The sequence below is a fragment of the Equus caballus genome, chromosome 23 (genome assembly GCF_041296265.1).
Source record: "Equus caballus isolate H_3958 breed thoroughbred chromosome 23, TB-T2T, whole genome shotgun sequence".
In the NCBI taxonomy this organism is placed as follows: Eukaryota; Metazoa; Chordata; class Mammalia; order Perissodactyla; family Equidae; genus Equus; species Equus caballus.
In genome coordinates, this window is record NC_091706.1 from 53,874,413 (window position 1) to 53,898,229 (window position 23,817).

General features: G+C 44.7%; 1 pseudogene across 1 annotated transcript in view; it reads right to left on the bottom strand.

Annotated features, from left to right (window-relative positions):
• LOC100065278 (methylthioadenosine phosphorylase pseudogene) overlaps nt 1-23,817 on the bottom strand; it is a 29,851-nt pseudogene that overhangs the window by 1,809 nt on the left and 4,225 nt on the right. The window contains exons 2-7 of the transcript NR_036563.1: nt 23,099-23,185; nt 21,801-21,859; nt 17,319-17,486; nt 9,755-9,857; nt 5,300-5,539; nt 858-980 (exon numbers count right to left, since the gene is read on the bottom strand). The product of NR_036563.1 is annotated as a methylthioadenosine phosphorylase pseudogene (transcript). The remainder of the gene's footprint in view (nt 1-857; nt 981-5,299; nt 5,540-9,754; nt 9,858-17,318; nt 17,487-21,800; nt 21,860-23,098; nt 23,186-23,817) is intronic.

A 23,817-nucleotide genomic window follows, 5' to 3' on the forward strand; every position in this document is an offset into this window, starting at 1 on the left:
ATGTGAGGCAACTCCTTATCTAATGTGCTTGATCAAGAGAGTTATATATGTCCAATAAATGTCCAAATGAAAATCACGTATCTCTGAGCTTGGTAGTCAGTTTAAATTATATTCTGGGAATGAACACAGTTATGCTTCGCTTAACAGCAGGGCTATGTTCTGAGAACTGTGCTGTTAGTGATTTTGTTGTTGTGTGAACAACCTACAGTGCACTTACACAAACCTAGATAGTACAGCCTACCACACACCCAGGCTATACGGTACTAATCTTATGGGACCGCGGTCACATATGCAGTCCATTGTTGATCAAAATGTCATTATGCAGCACACGACTACACTGGAGCTGAAAAGCTACCAACATGCAGCCCATCTGATGTTCACCATGAATTACTGTCTTCACGTGATGCAACATTAACTGTAAGCAGACAGTCCCCAGCACCATTTTGGTATTGCTATGTCAGTGTCTCAGCTTTAAAGGCTGCCGACACTTTGCATGGATCTGCCAAAGAGAAAACAGCTTTGTCAGCAATGTAAGGTTCGGGCAGAGCAGGCACTATGAATCTTCGGAAGACTTAGAGACACACTGCAGAACGGGACAGTGCCAACAACCTGGCAGACTAGATAAGAAAACGCTCCCCACCTCACCTTCCAATGGTCTTGCATTACTAACCAGAATATATGACTACTCAGTTTCACAAACAGTTAGTATGGTAGTAAATGGCATGAAAATTTGCAGAAAACCTCTAGGCTAGTATAAAATACATGAGTAGAGGGACCAAGCTTGAAGTGCAAATAAGAGGAAAAGGCAGCTGAGGGCCTATGGAAGCGTCTGCTTGCAGATGGCTGAGGATACTCACCTTCAGAGTACGAAGAGTCTCTGACCATTCCATGGACCCTATCTGGGGTATGGTACTGAGGAGTAAACTTTTGGCTTTATTGCCATTTTCTTTCAGAATCTTTAAAACCCGGTCCACTGAAACCTAGAGAAACAACGGCATAGGATGTTACCAGCAATTAAAAATTGCACTGCTTTTCATGGAACATTTTTCTGAGTTCCTACCGGATCTGTGAAGTCAGTTTAGTCCAGTTTCAATCTGGAGACCTGCAAGCTGGGCATTTATCAAGGTGGTCTTGGTCCCAGTGGGGAGGTCTTGGAACAACTCAATATTTCTGAAAAGCACCGCTGGTTTTCAATATAGTGTCTGAGGATCTTCCTCAGATGTTTAACGTGTTAGCATGCTCTAGAAAGCTGCGTCTATTCCTCCCATGCCCAGAGAATGAATTCCAGTCTTAAAACTGTTGCCAAACTAGATAATCAATCAGAAGATAAGCACATTTCCATTTAGAGAAGTCTTCCAATAAAGTCTTGTAATAAAGAAAAATGATGGAATTAACATATCACCATTTTTCATTTTACAGCTCTCAATGAATTAATGAATGCGAGCTAACCTCACGAAACAAAAATACCTAAAACCAAACAATCCATTTTACTATGCTTCCTGATGGAAAGACAAATCACTACTTATGACACCTGAATCTGATCAAATCTCTAGATCCAGCTGCCAATTTACAGAAAACAGAGGACAGACCAAACTGCTAACCTACTAAGGAGATGGTTACAGCAATTTAGACTGTGGGAAACTCTACGGGACAAATAACCTGATTTCTTTTTTGGAAAACTTGGAAGAAAAGCATCCTTTATTTTATTTGAGAAAACCAGAAACTTGATCTTTGCCTGGATATATTAAGGCATTATTGCCAGAATGTGATAACGATAATGTAGTTATGTTAGATATCGCCTGACATATTTATGGATAAAATTATGGATAAGAGCATAGATGAAATATAATTGGCTGTAAGCTGATGTGATAATGGTTGAAGCTGGATTCTGGAGTCACGGAAGCTCATGCTATTGCCTACTTTGTACACGATTGAAATTGCTTCACAAAGAAAAGCTGGAAAAAGTTGTGATTATAAAGTGTACAATGAGAGGTAGAGAACTTGTCACACTTCGCTATGCTTAGAAAATCTCTAAGATTCAGGGGTTCCATGATTGCACCTTTCTTTCTACTTCCTGGAATATAAAGTCCAGATCTGATAAATAAAAATGGCAAGCAATAGGATATATTGTAGAATATGAGGAAGCCATTTGGTGTAAACCTAATTCAGCCTGACCTTATCTTTCCAAAAGGGCCTGACCATGGCTGTTGAGCATGCATTGTATATCTGCTTTAGATATTCCCCAAGGCAAGAACAAAGGCCCTTGAGATAAAGGTGCAACTTCCCTCCTTAAGGATTATGCATCTTTCCTTAGGCTAGAAAGTGATTGCTGCACTCACCTGTGACGCCCAGCTTGAGACAATAGACTTGCCTCCTGCTACGCCCACCAAGATAGCAGACCCACTACCTGCTGTGTCCATCAAGCACTGTGCTGACGGGGCAATCTTGTGACTATTGTGGGAGGGACATTTCAATCATATGTGAAACACCCTGTTTGGGGGTATATAACCACTCTGTGCACCCCACTTCTTTGGTGCCCTTTCTTCCTTTGGAAGAAAGGCCCTGGGCCATGGTCCTCAGATTTCAGCTCAGAATAAACTCACCCAAATTTTCATTTATAGATTGGTTATGGATTATTTCCGTCGACAGATCCCTCCCACAAACACCAAAATGTGTTTAGAAAAAAATGAGCACCAGAGCAGAGGAAAGGTCTCATTACTGTGGGAACACAAAGCAGTGACAACTTGGGTGCCTGCCAGCTACAGGTAAACACATGTCTTAAGTGGAGTCTGAATGCAGGCTCATAAAGCATCCAAGACATCTACCCTACATTTACTCTTTTCCTGTGACCGATATTTCTTTATAGACTCTGACCTCTCTTTCCTCCTCTTTGCTCCTGCTCTTGGGCTCCACCCAAAATGCCCTTTCTACTAACCTCCTCACATTCAAATCTAATCTAATCTAATCTAAAGGTCCAGCACAAATCTCAAAAGTTTCCTTCACAAACTTGTTTTTGGTCTCCCCACCCCCAACTCCACCCTAGCTCCCATTTGATGACCACGTTCCTAGGAGCCAGCATTATTCCAGTTGCTCAGCATATATCATTTGGTTTAACTCTCCTAGTTATCCTGCAAGGTCAGAATTGCAACTAAACAACTCACACCCGTCACCCCCAAGCCCCGGCTCCATCCTAGAGAAGAGTAATGGGGTAAATAATGGGCCCAGTGTCCCAGGTAAATAGAACAACGGCAACATGAAGATGGGTTGAGGCAATGCAAAAACCTTCCCCCCACGCCAGGCTGCACATCTGGTTTGAAGCACAGTGACACACATGGCTGGCTGAGATGATGCCATCTTGGACTCTGCCTTCCTTGTGGCATTTAACAGTATTTGCCTTCACGCCTTTCCACTTACACAGGGTTCAGTTTCTCTGCTTTTAACTGAAGTAGCTCTAACTGTATGCTTTCCAACCCTCCTGTGGCCAACTAAAGGGAAGCAGCGTTAGCTCTGCAGAAGAGGAGACAAACGTCACCAGGCTGAGCACAAAGCCAAGGCAGGAAGCAATCTGCTCTCGGGACGTGAAAAGGGCTGGACCCTCCTATTTGTTGGTGGCTTCTCAACAACATGAGGCTGAGCTGCCCCTTAGGTGACCAGAGCTGCCCAGTGAGACATTAGGTTGTGCTAGGATTTGGAAATTTCTTACAGAAAAGCATCCTAGGAGTTAGCAAGGGTGTATTACACTGAGGAGTGAGGATAAGGCATTCATGCCAAACAAAGAACCTGAGCTCCTCTACGACCCAACTCCCTAAAGATGGATGGACAGACAGCAAGAGTCTCTGACCCTGCATCACATGGAATTGGATGGTGAAACCAGCAGCTCTGAGACGGTGATTCAGAAACCCCCTGGGTAAGATGCCACCTCTCCTAAATGTGCTCACAACAGCCAGCCTGCACCCCTCCCTAACGTCAACACTCCCGGAGTGCGCTTCTGTCCCTTTCTCTACCTTAAAGTAAGATAAATGATAAGACAAATGATCAGGTTTCTTCAAGTAAAATGCATAGAATGAAAAGAGAGGGAGGGGAACATGAGAGTAAAAGAGACTTAAGGGAGATTATTGAAACATAACATGTGCATTTTAAGGGACCCTGATTTGAATGGTGAAAAACGGAGACCAGGGAAAATGTGAACAGTCTGGATATTTGATTACATTAAACAGTTAATATCAATATTTTTCATATAATAATTGTGTTGTGGTTATTATTGTTATTTTATTTTAAAAATAGGCCTTTTAGAAAAATATTTACTTCAAACTAATGAGGGCAGGGGGAGAGAGAAGTAGGTAGGGACTCATACGTGACACAGGGACGGGCCATGGGTGATAACTGTGGAAAGCTGGGTGATGGGTAACTCAGTGTTCATTAAACTAGACCCTCTACTTTTGTGGAGGTTTGACGTTTTCCACAAAGAAACTGTTTGTTTTGGAAGCCTGATCTCAGTGCTCCAGTGTCCTCAAACACCAGCTGGACCCTGCCACCTTTCCTGCCTAAACCCCTCACTGCCCTCCCATCCGAAATCCTTCCATGGTCTACGTGGCCTCGCCCCCCTCTCGCTCCCTCTGCCCTCTCCACTCAAGCATGCCCATCTTTCCTACCACACTTCAACCAGGTCGGCTTCCCAGACTCCAAATATCTGCTGGGTCAATGGGATACGTGCTCCTATATCTCATCACACTATTCTTTATAACTCTGAGCTTTCTCACACTGGTTTGCTTAACCTCTACCCCCTCGCACTCCCTCCAAAACCAAAGCATTAGCCCCTTATGGACTTGTCTGTTTGCTGTTGCATTCCTACACCAAGGATGGTATCCAGTCAGGGTAAGTTAAACAGACAGGTATGAATATAGAGTCCTCTTACCAGGAAGATGTAATAGGTTTCTCCCTTTGAAAACAAACAAAATAAACAGCAGCACAGCATAAGGAAATTATCACCAAAAGACCCTTTATCCTTAAAATAAGGCCCAAGTCTCAATATGATCCCCAACATGCCTACAATGTACTGTTCATTCTTGACCCTTGGATAACAGTGTCTTTTTCTTCCCCATGAAGATCTTTGTTCTTAACTTCCAGTGGGAGCTACAGAAAGTATGTGGCAATGTATGAAAAGCTGACTTTACAACCTGGTAGCAGAACACTTTCTGGAACTAGTGCGAGAGAGACAAATAGTTAAGACACTCTCTTAATGGCTCTCAAGGCACCTGGAAACCCAGGCCATACTCGTCCAGAAGAGAATTCCACCTACCTCTTCCTCATTCTCCTTCCAGCAATCATAATCTGTTGCCAAGGCGATGCTGGCATAGCAAATTCCAGCCTCCTTAGCAAGGACCGCCTCTGGAACTGTGGTCATGTTGATAACATCCGCCCCCCAGGCGCGGAACATGAAGCTTTCTGCCCGGGAGCTAAAACGAGGTCCCTCGATTGTGACCATTGTCCCTTTCGAGTGGCACCGGAGTCCTAGCTTCTTAGCATTCTCTAAGAGGACCTAGAAAAGAAACAACCACAAACTCAAAACGTACAAACACAAGTAGAGCTTAGTATTTTATTTTTTCCCTGAGGTTTAATAAGTTAATTCCTTAGTTAACGTCTTTTACAGTGAGTGCCTAGTACCCGCAGGTCCTCAGAGAGAACCTGGGAAATCACAGAAGGGTGCTTCCTAGACGCTCAGCCACTTACTTAATCTGGTTCCCCAGCCCCTTGTAGACAGCTCACGGCTACAAGAGCAAACAGCGAGCTTTTTCTATCCACCAGGCATTTGTAGACATACTGGAATCTCAGTGACTTCTTAACAGCTTGAAGAGACTCAGCTGGGCTGTGAACGTGAACTTGGATCTGAGCTCTTCACCTCCAAGGCTGAGCTCAGGGGCCGCTGCTCACCCACATCTCCTCAGAGAGACACACTGAGAACTGCTTCCCAGCTCCTGAGAAATTACGCTCATTACCCTTACAAAATCTGAAGACTTTTGTAAAAGCTTTTTTTGGTTAGAAAGTGATTTCTTCATAATCTCCTTTGTCTGCTGCCTCTCCAGGGACATATGGTCAAAACAGAACGAGGCCGTGCTGACTTTTTTCTTTCCAGGGATAAACTTATCTTGGCATCCCTTTAGTGGCAAGGCCATGCAGGAATTTTATTTTTATTTATTTATTTAATTTTTTTTTGAGGAAGCTCAGCCCTGAGCTAACATCTGCTGCCAATCCTCCTCTTTTTGCTGAGGAAGACTGGCCCTGAGCTAACATCCGTGCCCATCTTCCTCCACTTTATATGTGGGACGCCTACCACTGCATGGCTTGCCGAGTGGTGCCATGTCTGCACCCGGGATCCGAACTGGTGAACCCCAGGCTGCTGAGAAGCAGAACATGTGACCTTAACTGCTGTGCCACTGGGACGGCCCCCATGCAGGGGTTTTAGAAACATTATTTAAAAGTTTGATCACTTTTTCCACTGTCTATTTAATAATGCATTTCTAATCTTCAGGTTATTAATTAATTTCAATTTTTTCTTAGCCTGTGCTTCAACACTGTTTTTAGCAAAAAAAAATTAGTCTTTTAAACTTAACTGTTAACCTACTCAAGCACTGATGAAAATTCACTTAACCTTTGTATGACTTAGTTTTCTCATCTGTAAAAGGGGACTGATAATGTATAACTCAGACGTATTGTGAAAGTTAAATAAGCTAAGGAAGATACAGCACAGAACTGTGTCGGGGACAGCGTCAACACTATGTAAATGCTAAACTGGTCTCCTAACGATTAACAGTGGCAGCTTCTAAAATGTTTCCCAAATAACTGGCAAAGGTTCCTGGGATACTACATATATAAAAAGGAGTGACTCAAAGTCAATCGAAGGCTGCAATGTAGGCCAAAGTCTCGCCTGCACATGTCTGAACCACATAAGTGAATTAACCTAGTTCCTTAAAAATAACTCATTCTGTGCTATGGCGTTGGGAGAAAGAATTTTAACAAGCGCCTTGGCAACTCCAAATTTAGAACCATGACAAGTCACAGACAATGAACAGTTGATGCTACATCAGGCTGATTTATCCTACAGACACTGATAAGATTATGGTTAGTCACAACTTTTCCCCAAAGAGCACAGGTTATACATTCAAGGGCCTAAACCACTCTTTCCTCCCCTGACTGCCGCCTTTTTTTCCTCAAAATTAAGATATAAACAGCTCAGTCCTGTCTTCATTAAACGTCTTTAAAAATCCCAAATAACCAAGCTGCATGTCTCAGCCACACTTCCGAGTGCTTCCAGAGATGTGTGAGGGACCACCCCAACTACCGCGTGCCACTGGCCTGCAGCACGTAAGTCCACCCATCACCCTGGGAGGTGGGTACCATGATGGGGAGGAGGTGCAGGCAGAGGCTGTGGATGTGGACCAGCCACAGACAGACCCCGGGGCGGTACCACCTGAACCAGTAACTTGCACCCCCATGAGAACCGCTAATGCCATCCCAAGGGACCAGAAATACAAACCACAGGCTGAGACATCTCTGGGTCTGAGGCTAAGATGCTTTCACTTCCATGTCTTGAGTAATCATAATGGAACTTCTAAATCTATTGCCATTGTCACAAATGCACTATTAACAATATTATATCACCAGGCTAAATATATTTAATGTGTCAGAATTTTCAGAGTTTGTTTCAGATGCCCTCCTAAAGTGACTAGAAGTGAAACTATTCTGGGAATAGTTAACACTCGCATACGGCCCAAAACATAAATGGTACAAAATGATATTATTCTGTGACAAGTATTTCTTTCACCTGTGTCCTGGAAAACCAGTTACCAGTTTTTTGGTCAACTTCCCAGAAAGAGTTTATTTACACGTAAATATGTTCATATTAATCTCTTTATATATACACATATTTAACACAAATGGTAGGTACGGTACAACCACTGTGCATCTTGCTTGCCACCTGACAATTCAACTGACAGTCCTTCCTCATGAGTACGGGAAAGATCATGTGAATGGTGACAGTGAAAGTGACAATTACCAAGGGCTGCATCATCTACTCTTCCCATTTTTGGACAGTATTTAAAAACTCTCTTTTAGAGTACAGAAGAATAAAGGAATATTCTGGAGGCTTATTTTTCCTATTTTCTTAAACCTACTTCCCCAGCACTCTTTAGTTTTCACGTGGGTGTCCTTGGCTTGGCTAGACTACTAACAGCTGAATTAATTCAGTCTCAAGGGAGGCCAAACAGTATTATCGGAAACTGTCATCAGCCACCACATTTACATGCACTCAGCATACAGCATGAACACTCCCTGCGCCACCTCTACTCCTGGTGACATAGATCACCATTTTCTGCCTGAGACCATATCTCATACTGAGATCTCATATCTCATACTAACATGCATTTTCTCTCCCTAGTCCATTTCTCACCAAGCTGCCCCCATTTTGAAATGGACGAGAATTTTATATACATCTAATTTCCTCCGGAGAGCAGATTTATTACGTGGACAGATCAGTGTTTCAGGGGGAAGGCCAGCAGCACATCCTGATGCGTTCTGCTGATAACCACCCAGAAATACATACACCTAAATACACACATTCATGCAAACTGAACCTGCCATTTTTTTCAAACAAGTAAAAAAAAAGAACTTCACAGAAGTCAGAGAATCGACATGCCATGCTCTATCTGAAATGGCCCCCAACCCCCGGCTTTGGATTCCAGATTTTTGTTGGAGACCAGAGTGAGGTGCCCTGCTGTGAACTAGAAGGAAACCAGTGGCACAGGATTACGCAGGCTAAACAGAAAAGCTAAACTAAACCTACTTTCCATAGGCAGGTGATAAGATTATCTGAATGAAGAACATGCTTAGGTATTTATATTCTCTAAGCTAATTTATAAAGCAGATTTGACCAGGCAGTTTTCCTCTGACAATACTTCTGATCTGTTGGGTCCCACCTGACTGATAATCTGGGATTATCAGACAAGCACCATTATGGACCCAATGACGGACGCTGAGTCGTGGTACCATTTTCATCCTCTGAGAGCTGAGGCTGCGCTTCCGCCCCTTCCACCACCACTGGCCTTTGTACGGCCGCCCCTCTGTCTGAGCTTTTACTATAATCCTGGAGGGGAGGCTGGACAGTAATGGCCAAACTCAGCTCAAAGCAAATGATGCCAATCTGACAATTTACAGATTATCAATAATAATCTAATTCACAAAAGAAGTAACCAGTCCTTGGCTATCTCATAACTGACAGATTCTGTTCCAAGCATTTTGTAAGTATTAACTCTTTTTTCTGTCACACAGTCCTAGAGGTACATGTTATCATCACCTTGATTTTACAAATGAGGAAACGTAAGCCCAGAGGTGTTAAGCAACTTGTCCAATGATCACAGGTATTAAGCTGAAGAGCAGAGACTTGATCCCAAGTAATCTGGTTCCAGATACCATACTCTTGACTAATATACTATCTTATACTAAATTATTTAGAAGGTATCCTGACAACAACATCTAAATTTATTAAAAGAGTAGGTTACAACTTTGAGAGTCAGCTTACAAATAATTGAGAGTAGCAGAGGCGTTATTAGCAAAGGGAAATAGCTCTTCGTTAAACCTTGCATGAGAAACAAACTGGAGAGGGAAGAAGGACCACGTGCTTAGGCAATTCATCTAACTCTAGATGCCACCCCAAGCCCTTATGATTTATTGTGGTGCAACTTCCAGAAAGTCTACACACCTGTCTGGTTTTGGGGCAGAATGGGTCAGCTGCTGGAATATGGCACACTCCTCTGGCACAGGGGGAAGTTCCGTCATAGAAGGTCTGAGGTCTCTTGGTGGTCCTACAAAGCAAAGAGAAAGGTTTTTGGGTTTTCTTAAAGCCATCTCTCCATACTCTGTGCGCTGGTCAATCAACTGCATCCAGGCCAAGCTGTCGGTCCTCACTCCAGCATCAACAGCTCTGAACAAGTTGAAGACAACAGTAAGAGAAGCAGCTCCGAGATGGTATTCAGCTTGTCTGGCTCTGAGTCGATGGCTACATGCTTTCCAACGGGAATTAAAATGTCTGTGGTCTGGCGGCTGTGACGCGATAACCACACTGGACTGTAGGGACAAATCATCTGCGGGCTCAGGAGGGCAGGTGACGCACTTCAGAAGTCAATAGGAAACTTTCAATCATCGCAGATGTAGAGGCTTGTACAGTGAACGCCATATATACCCATCACCTAGACTCAGCAATTTCCAAAAGTTTGTCAAACTTGCTTCACCTGTTAGATTTTCCAGGGTTGCAAAACCAAACATCGTCATTTTATCCCTACCTCAGATCCACCAAAATATGTGGATTATTTTCCACTGAAATGTCATTATCACATCTGATAGAAATAACATCAATTCCTCAGCATCACATAATACAAAGGCCATATGCAATGGCCTCAAAAATGTCTCTTTTTTTAAACAGTTGCTTTGATAGTTTCAGGTCCAAACAAGGTCCTTACCTTGCATTTGATTGCCATGTGTCTAAACTGACAGTAATTCCTGCCCTGCGCCCCAATCTTATTTTTTCATGTCTTAAGCCCAGAGGTGGTAAGCAGCCGTTTGTCCTGCTCCACATTGGAAATTTGTCCCCGTGCTGCCTTGTCTAGCTTGTCCCTCTACCTGCCATAATTCATTCTAAAGTCTCTTAGTTCAATTTTCTTGATAAAACACTTTTGAACCACAATAGAGGGGCTACAATTAACCCAGTGCCCAGTCACCCAGCAATTTCTCACCAGAAGTTTTCAGAATAAACCACTTTTCACGTCCATCACATTGTTCTAAACGTAAACTCGTGAGTAACACAGGAAAGAGAGTCCTCTTCTTTCCTACAGAGGGGACAACAGCGGAGGGCCAGGGCGCGAGAAAACAGGGGCAGGCAGATCATTTAACGTCTACTCCCGGGGTGGGAGGGTGGGGAAGAGCGTGGAGAAATGTGCTGCTTCAGGTCAGCTGGCACGTCCACCCACCAAAATTAACCTGTGACCTCCACCCCGTCACATAGAAACAGTGACACGAGCTGGCACCAATGCCAAATCACTCAGAGATGAGGACTCTGCTCTGCAGGAATGAAAACCCAGTCCGTGCCTCCCAAGCCTCTGTCACATGTGGCTTAAGGGAAATGCTAAGTTAACCTCAAAGCAGTTGCAAATGGGGTTAAGAACGGGTCAAATGACTGTTCCAGCCTGGATAAACAGGCTTTTCTCTCTTTGTAAAACTGACCAACCAAGTGGTGCCACGTACTCCAGGCTCTGGTTCGCTTTCAGCCTTCAATGAGTCACGTATTAGCAACATCCCCATTTACAGTTGTGATTAAATATGAAAACAGGGCCACAGAAACATTCAGCGGCTGTCCCCCAACAGACGGCCAGGCAAGAGCATCCCCATCTCAGCGATCTCCGCCCCTCTCTCTTCTCTCTCCATCCTTCTCTGCCTCATCACTCCTCTCTTTGTCTGAACTTTTACCTTACGTCATAACATGTCTTAGTTAGGCTTTAAGTTATGCTATGCACATGTGACACTTATTGACAGCAGTTTTAATTCCCTCTCAAGTGGAACACGTTACGTTTTTCTCTTTAAACAAAGCTCCCTAACTACTAGCCGTATGGCTCACAGCAAATTGCTGTATCTTTTTGATTCTCCATTTCCCCAGGATAAAACATAGTGTTCACCCACCCATTTATAAAGGCATTATGAGGAGTAAGTCCATCAGGAGGAACAGACATCCCAGAGCAGCTCAGAGTACGATCTAGCTGGGGACAGAACTGGGAGTCGGCACAAGCAGAGGCTGTGGCTGAGGACGGGGTCTCAGAACACTCTACCTCGTGAGGGGCGAGCAAAGGGGGGAGCCCCAGGGAAGAAATGAGGACTGTAAACCCACTGTTTCTAACGGTTTCAGGGCTCCACTGTGGAGATCCTGGAAAGGACGGTGCAGATGGAAACAGCCCCTCACACAGCCTGCCCACCGACGTGTGGCGTTCCACATAACTAAGCGCCGGTGCAGCCAATGAAGCGTTGAGTGATGTAGACTGACGTCACTACAAACAGCAATACTTCTGTAGAGCATAAAACGATGAGCACGGTTAATGCTGAATGGAATCAAGACCAAGAGCAGTGGGGTTTACAATCCCAGGTGAGGCGGGTGGGGGACATGACCCAAGGGAAATTCTAGAATGACAATATGTGTAGTTTAAGAGCTCCTCTCCTCCCTCTGCGGGTGTTTATCAGAGAAGTGAGCTCTGACAGCTCAGCAGGAAGCCAGGGTGAACCTGCCGGTACAGCGGGGACTGTTCCCCCACTGAGCCTGCATCACGGGGCCTGCCCGTCACCTCCAATTCCCACCACAACAGCTCTTCTCCAGACAGAGTAGGAGTTCGCCCTCAGACTGACATGGGGAAAAGACAGGAAACGTACTTGTGCGCCTGGATTCGAATCTTATTACTAGAATTTGTGTGTGGTCGTGAGCAAATGACCTAACCTCCCTGAGCTCTTTCTTCATAAGGTGAGTGTGAGTTCAAGGTTTTAGAAGAATAGTAACCCTAGGCTATGGCAAGATCAAGGGAGTGAACAACTGAATCAGATGATCAGATAGGATGGAAAGTGTGTTTTGTGTGTGTTGTCTGCATTCATACTGCATCTCCTGGGACTGTGACAGGGCTTAGGGTAAGAGGAAGATGGTCAGGAAGGATCCAATTGCTGGAGGGGCTGGCAAATCATAGCCACAAGGATGGCAGAGATACCACAGGGTTGGCAGAGATATCACAATAGTGATAGTTTTATCGAGGTCAGGGAAGCAAACCATCCGGAACTGGCAGTGAGGAACCCGGGGAACGCCACCCTTTCTCACGACCCTGTAGTATACGGAGAGGTATATCAACCTCCCCACGAGAGGGCTGTGGAGGGAAATGGTTGACTAGGTTTCAGCCAAGGCAAGGAGGTGGAAAGAGGGATCTGGAAGGAGGTTGAGGTTGTGGAGGAGCTTGTTAATAATTAAACGATCATTTCCCAGGTGCAGTGGGAAATGTGCTTATAAAGCGCTGAGAGGAAATGGAAGAGGGGACTTCTTGATCAGCTTGGTAGCTTGGGAAGAATCAGGACAAACTTCTGAGAGGAGGGGCTATGTGACGAGGGTCCTGAAAGACAGTTTCTAGTTAGCAAGGTCAAGGGTGAAAGGAGGAGGAGGGAATGGTAAGCACCAAGTTTCAAGTGGGGGGATGGTGTTTCATGGAGATATGGCACCTGTGTGGTGTGTCATCAATGGCTGTGGTATTGCCACCAACGACTGTGGTATTGCCCCCAAGTGGCTGAATTGAAGAGTATGCTTCTGATCCAACTGAGAATACCTCTTGCTGGCCACATGGGACAGAGGTAAGAGGAAGGAAGCATGGTGTTGGTGAGAGTTTCACGGGCCTCCCCAGAGATCTTGCACCAGATGCTAAATTTCATTCTAGATCATCTTCTCACTAGTCATGGACTCTTCTTGTCTTGCCTAACCTCTAACCTTTTGTGTTTGACCTAATTCTCTTGTCTTGTTGAAAGTTGCAAATATTGTAAACAGTTTATTTTATGACAAACATTGATTACTATTTAAACACTTTGAAACACAGATACTCACGTTGGATAGCATACTAATTTTAGCATACATTAGAACACGAAAGACAATTTAAAAAAAGTATATAAACGGGTGGAGATGGCATAAATATTTAGGGCCAAATCACCGATTGGTTAGATCAAAAGGCTATTTATACCCTAGGCAATCTGCAAACTTTCAAGGTTAACAGGATTAACAATGAGCTCCCTAAATCCTAGGTATATGTGTGTGGGGGGTTACGCATACACATATTTAAGGACAGTGCTGTTGTGAGTACATTTATAAATGAAAGGTCAAATCCTGGAAGATTTGGGTCACGGAGTCAGGCACAAAGGGTCCTCATCTAGAGGAGGAAGGTGGGCACTTAGCCAGGGAAAGGAAGAGAGAGAGTTTAAAACTATGGTAGGGAGAAGTAGAGGAAGTTTTGATGTGAACAGCAACAAATTAAGAAATGGAATGAGTCTTTTCTATTAACCAGAACGACCGAAAGGTTATGAATTGCTCCAATCTAATGAGTGTACCTAACTGCTTATGGTGCCACAGGCATGGAGAAAAACCAATTGGTGTTGATATCCCAACCAGGCAACACTGCTCAATAAACAGGGAACACAGTGTTCCCTTCTCATTTTCTATTCTTTTTCATGAGGTCTCGCTCAACACAGCATGAAGAGCGGTCATACAAGAACAACGTCCCAGCTCTGACACAGGTGGTCACAGTCTCTTTGGGCTTCAGTTTTCTCATCAGGAAAGGGGATAATAAGGTATGTGGGATGCCTCCTAGTGCTGTGATAAAGGACTATAAAAGCATTTACTAGTTTCTTACGCAGCTTTGTTCCCACAGTAGAGTATCATGGACAGTGCTCCACGGCAACATACAGAGCTTTAACAAATCCTGTCACAGCTTCATGACATCCCACGGGATGCTTGTTCAACCACTGCCTTAGGCTACTCACCCAGGAAACACTGCACACATCCTCATACATGTGTCTAGAAAGATGCACCATTTGGTGCTTTTATTCTTAGGATTCTGAACCGCAAAAGCAGAAGGCTGGCTGGAGAGGCATGTGTATTTTAAACTTCCATAACGTGTCAGTGTCTAAAAAGGGGGTTCTAACCATCTCTTCGAGCAATAGGTATGTGAGTGTTAATTATCCAGGGCCTAACAGTATCTGACACTTGGAAAGAGCTCAATATTCTCTTTCACTTCAGAATTATCCAGAAACAACTTGACTTCATGTCCAGAAGACCAGATGTGGCCAGATAGTAAACTTGAGTATTTCCCTGGGGAGAAGAAAATGAGCAGGGATACTCAGAACAGAAGCAATGGAAGAAACAACCACACAGGTGACAAGATATTTTTAAGCACATGTCAAAGATCCTCAGCATCAGTGATAGGAGGAACTTGGAAAGCATTCATCCAGTTCCAGGAGGAGCTGAGGTCTCGGCGCAGACAGCGTGTTAGCACATCCCTTCTCCCCGGACTGAGCTGCTAGTTTGGAAATCTGGGTTCGAGTTGATGCTGATCCCTGCTCAGATACAACCCGAGGGGCAGATTCCGGGGCGAGCCCTCCCAGAGGGCAGCAGATACTTGGTTTCCAGCACTCTTGTGCCTGTATCTTCGTTTCTGTTACATTTTCAGGGAGCAGTATGGAAACCGGCTTTGAGGGGAGACGAGCTGGAGAGGAGCGTTAAGTGAAGAAGTGACATGGATGAGGGCTGTGGGGATAGAGAAGAGAGGGTGGATTCAAGGCACGTGAAGGCATGACGTGGAGAGACTCTGGATGTAGGGACGACACGGATCCACAGCAATGACCACCAGGTGGACGGCAGTGTCTCAGAATCATCAACTGAGCAAGTTACCAAAGAGAGGAGGAGGAGCTCGGGGGAGGGGGTTAGAGGCCAACTAAGAGGATAATTTAATCCTGAAGACAAAGTGTGAGGTATCCTTGGGACCTTGTCCTCTATCTTGTAGCCAGTGTGGGTCTTGAGGGGCACGTGGAGCTGGAAGTCTACGTGTGAGGCGTGGCTGAGGTCACAGACTAACCTGAATTCAGACCCCACAGGTCCCACTTACTAGCAAACGATCAATATGTCTGTGCTTAAGTTTCCTCAACTATAAACTGGAAAAACCATCCTTGATGCTGTGAATGAGATTACCTGATTTGTGGCACCTAGTAGGAACTCAAAAACTGGGAGCTTATGAGCATTTTGAATGACACTAAGGATATGCGGTGAGGAGGTGACAACAGAACAGGCTGGGGAACAGACCACAGGAAGAGTCAACCTCATATGGGAGGTAGCTGCCCCCACTTCTGGGACAGGTAAATACAGGAAGATGACAAAGGACAGGAATGCATGTAACTGGTCAAAGGGAGGGAGGAGGAGGAAGGTGAGTCCACGCCTAATAGCGTGTTGTCTTGTCAAGAGCAACAGACTCAACGAAGAGCAAAGGAGACGGGCAGGAAGCTGTGAGAGAGCAGCCAGGGTTTCAAACAGCTGCCGACAGGAATGGGAGAAAGCTAAGCACAGGCTTCCTGTGCAATTCTTTACCATAAACCTCCATTTCCATGATAAGAATCCATCCTCTGCCCTAGACCACTGGACCCCTCTGGCCAACATGTCCACGCTCACAACAGCAACCATTTATCGGGCAGGTAACATACACTAGATCCCAGAAAGGCACTTGCTAGAGACTCTGAACCCCCCAGGCCAAGACAAAGGAGGCACGTTATCCACACAGCACATGAAAGAAAACAGAAGCCTCAGGATTTGAAGGTCACACAGCTACGAAGTGCCAAGACAGAATGAATCCCGATCTGAGGGCAACACCCGTGCTCTTTCTAGTCAACATCTTTCTGCCTCAACCACTTTCTTGAAAGCGCCAGCGCGTGAACCATCTACATTTACTACATGTGAGAAAGATCTGGGAAATGCAACAGTGTATAGTTATACCTCGTAAGTAATGAATTAATCCCAGGTTTAGGACCCAATCAGATTTTCTTTCCAGTATCATGTATAATACTTTATAAATCCAAATCATTCTGAACGTGGAGTTCTGTACTCTGCTTTATTAAACAACCATATAGCAACCATTTTCTTAAGTCGTTACCTCCAAATGCTCGCACTTTGACAGCCAGAGAGATTTTCAAGAACTCCAGGCTGTCTCTCCTTTGGAATGATCATGTTCATTCAACCACTCAAAAAATAATGACTGAGTAACCAGAGGTCAGGCCCTGTCATGGGTGTTAGGGTCAAAGTGCGATCAGAACAGAGAGGGTCTTTGCCTCCACGTGGTTTATATTCTAGAGGGGAAAGTGGATGACATGTATCTAGTATCAAGTGCTAACAAATAATCAGAAAATGATAGGTGAGGGGTTGTGATGCTTTTGGTATACCCCATTATTTATTAGGTTGGACCACCTGAAACTGCTGATATTCAAGTATTTCTTGACATACAGAACGGGCAACTTCATATGGTTCAACCAGAGTTTCATTTCATCAGACAACAATCAAGGATGCTTCTTGATTCTTATTTTATTCTGTGTATGTTAAAAACCCCCACAATAAGAAGCTTAAAGCAGCTCTCTGGGTCTGCCCCCTCCCCCAGGGGCCCACACATCGCCCATCGGAGCTGGGGATGCTCTTCCAGGAGCCTCAAGCCTCTCAGATGACTGCTCACCTGTCGATGAACTGGTCGATAATGACGATGTCTCCGGGCCGAATCTCCTCCCTCAAGGAACCGCAGGCGGTGGTGACGATGACGTGTGTGCAGCCCTCCTCCTTCAGAGCCCAGATGTTCGCCCGGTAGTTGACTTCTGAGGGCATGATGCTATGCTGCCTCCCGTGCCTGTGGGAGGGACAGGAAATATGGTAGGGAGTGAGAGGGCGTTTTAACACTGTTAGAGAAGAAAACTAACCTACAGCAGTGCCTTCCGGCCCTTCAACCAAAGCACTTCCACTGGCAGAGGAAGAATTAGAAGGTCGGGCAATGACTAGTCCACTGTGAGTAGAAACTACTTGGTCTTAGGCGCACGCCAGCTGTACATTCTACGGATTTATTTTCCTGTCAAGAGTAGGTAATAACTTAATCAGAATTCACTCTCCAGGAAGATGTGCTGTCTCTGTCCTGGGGGGCACCAAACACCCCAGAATCTGGGGCATCTGGCCTTACACGAGCCATGAAACAGAACAAGACATGCCACTGAAGAAAGATGCAAAACAGAAACAGAAACTCAAGTTTCCAGCTGAATCTCTCCATTCCTTTCTGTCTGATCACCTAACTAAGTTAATGATTCATTTAAAACATTAGAGTCCCCAGTTGTTTATGAGGACATTAGAAGGTTTTGTCGAAAAGCCGATCACCTCACGCGTGACCACTGTTATGGGCTGAACTGTCCCCCCAAACTCCTATGGGGAAGTCCTGAACCCCGGTGCATCAGAATGTGACTGTATTCGGAGACGGGGTCTTGAAAGAGGTAATTAAGTTAAAATGAGCTTATTAGGGTGGGCCCCACCCCAACACCAATGGTGTCTTCAGTAGAGGAGGAAATCTGGACACACACAGAGGGAAGGACACGTGGAGACACAGGGAGAAGATGGCCATCTGCGAGCCAAAGGGACAGGCCCGGAACACGTCTTCGCTCCGGCCCTCAGAAGGATGCAGGCTGCTGACACCTTCGTCGTGGGCTTCCGGCCTCCAGAACTGTGAGGACACAACTTCTTTCCACCCAGCCTGTGCTCCTTTGTAACGGCAGCTTCGGAAAAGCTAATGAAACCACCAATGATTCCTGTCACACTTCAAATAAAATCCAAACATCCTACACCCACGGCCCTCACGCCATGTGGGCACCAGTCTACTAACGCCACCTCGGCCAGTCTTTATCCCTTCCTGTCCCAACTCAGCTCACTGGCTTCTCGCTGCTCATCCACGCTCATTCCTGCTCAGGCCTCGTCAGGTCACAGCTCCAGTGTCACCTCCTCAGAGAAGTGCTTTCCATGACCACTGCGTCTAAGTCACACCACTATCCCATGACCTTGTTTTTCTTTCTAGCATCCATCAGCAACTGAAACTTTTCCTTTTCAGTGTCCGTCTTTCCCACTAGAATCAGCCCCGAGAGGGCAAAGCCCCTGTCTGTCTCCTTGCTGGTACCTCGAACAGGAGCTGCCATGTGTAGCTCAATTTTCTGGACAAACAAATGTGTTTGGTGGCAATTCTTTGAGCACTTAAACACGCACACGTACACCCAGAGCATCAGTAAACAGCCAGTAAAGGGAACCCAATTTCTAAGATTATTTCTAAAATTCACACGTGTCAGATGGTTACTCACAAGCAGTATTTCACATGGAAAGTTAAAATTATTCTTGGCTGCTTCACAAACTACAAATATCACACATGCTGTTCTAGCACAGAAAGGCCACATGTCAAGAGCCCAGCGTTCTTCACATGTGATAACACTGAGACAGGCTTTCAAGGAAGTAACCGAACACACAAAAATCTCACTGTGTGCAATGATGATTACAAGTGTGGGCTTTGGAGTAACAGTGCCTGGGTTCAAACCCCAGCTCTGCCACCTACTAGCCATGTGACCTCATCAAAGCCACTCAGCTCTCTTGGCTCAATTTTTTTCATCTGTAAAACGCATAATAAAAATACCTGCACCACAGGGTCGTTATTAAATATCCCTTGTATCATCCCATAGATATGTTTTAAAAGCAACTTTAATGTCTTTTCTGGTCACTGACAACAGAATTATTAAAAACATTAACATAATTTGTATATAACTTCAGACAAGTGTATGATCAGGGTTTTTACCCTGAGTTCACAGATGTCCTCTCAGAGGGCGGAGGCCCAGGAATGCCCAGAAAGCACATGCATTTTTCTAAGACTGGGCTCCAAAACTCGGATTAGATTTTCAAAAGAAATTCAGACATCAAAAGCAGGTAAGAACCACTGTGTTAAAGGCTCAAATAGTTGACGGTGTGACACGCCCCAGTTCAGTGGGCAGGAGTATAAAATTAAGCGACTCTCCAGCAATGACCATAGACCAACAAAGAAGGTTGCCTGAAACCAACCCTGTGTGAGCATCTGAAACTAAAATTTAATTCTACTGCATTCAGCTGAGCTTTTTTAAATTTTATTTTTATAGAGGTCATACTGGCTTATAACACTGTGTGAATTTCAGGTGCACATTATTATATCTCAGTTTCCGCCACCAACAGTCTAGGTTTTACACATCACTATACATCTGTGCTCCTTTACCCCTTTCTCTCCCCCCCTACCCTCTTCCCCTCTGATAACCACTAATCTGTTCTCTTTATCCATGTGTTTATCTTCCATATATGGGTGAAATCATATGGTCTTTGTCTTTCCCTGTCTGGCTTATTTCACTTAGCATGACACCCTCAAGTTCCATCCATGTGGTCACAAATGGCATTTTGTCTTTTTTATGGTTGAGTAGTATTCCATTGTGAGTAGTATTCCATATACATACATACACGTCTTCTTTATTCCTTCATCAGTTGATGGGCACGTGGATTGCTTCCACGTCTTGGCTATTGTGAATAACACTGTGATGAACATGGGAGTGCATGAACCTCTCTGAATTGTTGACTTCATGTTCTTTGGATAAATACCCAGGAGTGGGATAGCTGGATCACATGGTAGTTCTATTTTTAATTTTTTGAAAAATCTCAATACTGCTTTCCATGGTGGCTGCAACAGTCTGCATTCCCACTAGCAGTGGATAAGGATTCCCTTTCCTCCACAGCCTCTCCAACATTTGCTATTTCTTGTCAATTATAGCCATTCTGACGGGTTTAAGGTGAAATCTCCTTGTAGTTTTGATTTGCGTTTCCCTAATAATTAGTGATGTTGAGCATGTTTTCATGTACCTCTTGGCCATGTGTATATCTCCTTTGGAAAAATGCCTGTTGATATCCTCTGCCCATTTTTTGTTCAGGTTGTTTGTTTTTATATTGTTAAGTTGTACATGTTCGTTATATATTTTGGAAATCAACCACTTGGTCAGACAGATGGTTTGCAAATATTTTCTCCCAGTTGGTAGGTTGTCTTTTTGTTTTGTCCAAGTTTCCTTTCACTTGCAGAATCAGTGAAGCCATTTCTGTTTCAAAAACGCAGTGTGGAAGAGAGAGCCTAGGGTGGTTCCCAAATTTCATGCTCTGAATAACTCCTCCTCCTCAACTGCAGGGGGACCCAAGACTCACTTCCAACCAATAGAATACAGCAAATGCGCTGGGAGGTCCTCCCAGAGTCAGGCTCCACCTGGCCAGCACACACTAGAGACTTCCTGCTGGCCTTGGAGAAGCAAGCAAGCTGTTGTCATATGAACTGCCCACGGAGAGGGCCACATGGCATGGAATGCGGACCACCTCTGAGAGCTGAAGGCCTCAGTCCTACAACCCGGAGGAACTGAATTCTGCCACCGAAGGAGAACCTGGAGCTCCAGATGAGAACAAGCCCTTGAATGACCTTGTGTGACCCTGAACAGAAGACCTGGCTAAGCTGTGCCCACGCTCCTGTTCACCTGGCAACTGAGTGATAACGTATGCTATTTTAAGCCGCTAAATTTGTAGTAATATGCTATGCAGCAGTAGAAAGCTAACAGATGTAGTCTGACTAATTTCTAACTGTGTGATAAACATAATTTGCCTCCTCTATAATACGGAACAGCACTAGCCTTGTCAAGAAAACAAGGGTGTGGACACCAGAGAAACCATTTCAGGGACCAGAAAGCCACTCTCTGAAAACTTAGAACTATTGCCACACAAGGGGTCATGAATGAAGCAGTTTTGCTTTAACTTGTTAATTAGAAAAAGAAGAAGGAAAGAGAAACAGAAGAAAACATTTCTTCCTGTAGCTAGAACTGAAACCAGAGCTTCGACTGTAGTCAGACTCATCTTATCACTCACTGCATTATTCTAACCACTTTCTCAACCTAAGCTGGGGGATGGCGGTGGGGGGGAGTGGGTCTTGATCTCAAAAGTCAATAAAACTTCCCCAAACCCTAAGTGGTCAATCACAGTGACTAAGATGCCCTGGCTCCAGCAACGCATAAAATCTCATACCTGCATCACTACTCTTTCTAGAACTTAACTTTAAATTCTCCTTTAGTAACATTCAAAATGTTTTGAAATACATTACCGTGCAAGGAGAATGCAGTCAACATTCTTTATCTTCCCCAAAATTAAGGCATCAGAAGGCTGCACATAATGAAAAATGGTTACAACTCAGTGAGTTGAAAACATACATATGAATGATTAAAAAGCTGCCATTTCAACGGTTCCACCACAACAGGATTCCCAGAAACTTGGAGTCTGAAGATACGCTTCAAAGAAGTAAAGAGTCTGGATTTGAGGATCGACTTGATCACCCCATCAGTCCTCACTGAGCCCTCTCTGAGCACAGAGAGTCACCGGAAGGCCACCCTGGTGCGTGGGGAGGTCCCCTTTAGTAAGAGCTCTTTGTAGCAAGCACCCCAGGGCACTCTGATGATATGATCGTCAACTACACATGTGTCAAGGGTATCTGGCAGGTTCAAGAACAGGTGTGAGAGTGAAACGTGGGAAGGACAGGAGGCCCTTGTCATGGAATTTAGGAACTCAGCACTGGAACTGTGTGCCACGTTACCCGGGTTTAAGATGGCCATGCAGTGACCTGAGGTCATGGAGGGAAAGGTCCTGAGAACCGAGGAGGTGAAGACAACGTGAGGGGAAGAAGTGAACTGAGCCGACCGCAGGGCTTGGAGGACGTGAGGTCCATCTAAGGACTTGGCTGAAAAGGAGAGAGTTTAGTTGGGACTGCCAGACGCAGGATCCTGGTGGGAGGATGAGAGGAGCTGCCATGTCTGGAAGGAGCACTATGGAATCAGGAGGAGGGAGACTCCCGCGCCCTGGCTGGGTGACATGTGGGCTGGAACAAACAGCCTCCTTTTAACAGAAAGGAGGAGTTTTATTTCCAGTTCAGTTATGCAATCATGCGGTGGATCCCTGAGAAACCCCCCTTTGGGCAGGGCTTCCTAAGGAAAGGCCGCTTGGCAATGACATTTCCTCCCATCTGTAATCAGTCTATCTGCTAAATTAGTGTGGTGTGACATGTGGGCCCCAAATTAGAAGCTGATTTGGATGCAGAGACCTGAAAAGTACCGTTGCTGTGTCTGCATGAGCATCTGGCTTCCAGGGACAGAAGTTGAGAAGTTAGTGCACATGTTCAAAAGCCACGTTCTCTCCCGTATGCCCCAGGTATCCTCAGGGCCACTGTCTCAGCTGGTGGGACCCAGTGCCAGGACTCCGGCCCCTCTCAGCCTGGGGGAGGCAGCCCTGGGCTGCCAACACAAAAGCAATTTAAAAAATTTTTAAATTTTTTAAAATTTTTAATCTTAAAAACCAAGCCAGCAAGGAGAAAGGAAAAAGCTAGTTTGTCTCCACTAATTGGAGACTAACCTTGCCAAACGGAGTATCCACATATTTTTCAGTTCTTCCTTCTAAGATTTCTGAATCATCCAAGCCTGTTCCGCCGATGATTCCAATCTAAGGGAGATAAGAAAAAGATACCATATTTGATCATTTTTCATTAAAAACAAAACATTATTTTCAAAAAATTCATTTATTTATACTCAACTGCTCTTCTCCATTCTCGCTAAGCCCTATGTTTTTAAAAATCAGAACATTAGTGAAAAACAATCATTCATTCAACAAACATTTGAAAGCCTACTATATTCTAGTAATAACCAAAGTATGAGGCTATTGGACTCTTATCATATTTATTGGACTATCTGAATAGCAAATTAGCAAACAAAGGTACTTTAACTAGCTTAAGTTAGAAAACCAAACCTAAAAATAAATAAATGTGGGGGCCAGCCTAGTGGCACAGCACTTAAGTTTGCACGTTCCACTTCCGTGGCCCGGGTCCACTGGTTCAGATCCCAGGTGCGGACCTATGCACCGCTTGTCAAGCCATGCTGTGGCAGGTGTCCCACATATAAAGTAGAAGAAGATGGGCACAACGTTAGCCCAGGGCCAATCTTCCTCAGCAAAAAGAAGAGGATTGGCAGCAGATGTTAGCTCAGGGCTAATCTTCCTCAATAAATAAATAAATAAATAAATGTGGTTGTGGGAAGGACTCTCTAATCAATCTTATTTTCTCTACTAAATAGGCTATG